This window comes from Coenobita brevimanus, chromosome 2, assembly GCF_032717465.1.
Source record: "Coenobita brevimanus isolate Jiangsu-jjx chromosome 2, ASM3271746v2, whole genome shotgun sequence".
Taxonomy (NCBI): Eukaryota; Metazoa; Arthropoda; class Malacostraca; order Decapoda; family Coenobitidae; genus Coenobita; species Coenobita brevimanus.
In genome coordinates, this window is record NC_136955.1 from 30,322,700 (window position 1) to 30,323,260 (window position 561).

Sequence of the window (561 nt, forward strand, 5' to 3'; positions counted from 1 at the left end):
CTGCAGTGCGTGTGGATGGTGAACTAAGTGAATTTTTCTCTTTGAAAGTTGGGTTGAAACAGGGATGTGTCATGTCTCCATGGTTGTTCAATCTGTACATGGATGGGGTAATAAAAGAGGTACAAGGTAGGGTAGTGGATGTTGGAATGGCCCTGGTGAGAGAGGATAGTGTTTGGAAACTCCCTGTACTGTTGTTTGCAGATGATACTGTGTTGTTGAGTGAAGACGAAGGGGAGCTGCAAGGCTTGGTGGATGAGTTTGAGAGAGTGTGTAAGAAACGGAATCTAAAGGTGAATGTAGGGAAGAGTAAAGTGATGGTCTTTGAGAGAGGTGAAGTCAGTGAATGTACAGCGAGGTTGGATGGTGAGGAATTGGAAAATGTGAGTACGTTTAAGTACTTGGGTAGTGTGATGAGTAAGGATGGAGGTTTGGAGGGTGAAGTGCTTGAAAGGGTACAGCAGGGAAGAAAGGTTGCTGGTTCTTTGAAAGCAGTGATAAGAAACAGGGAAGTGAGCATGGAAGTGAAAAAGTTACTACATGACAGTATTGTGATACCAACTC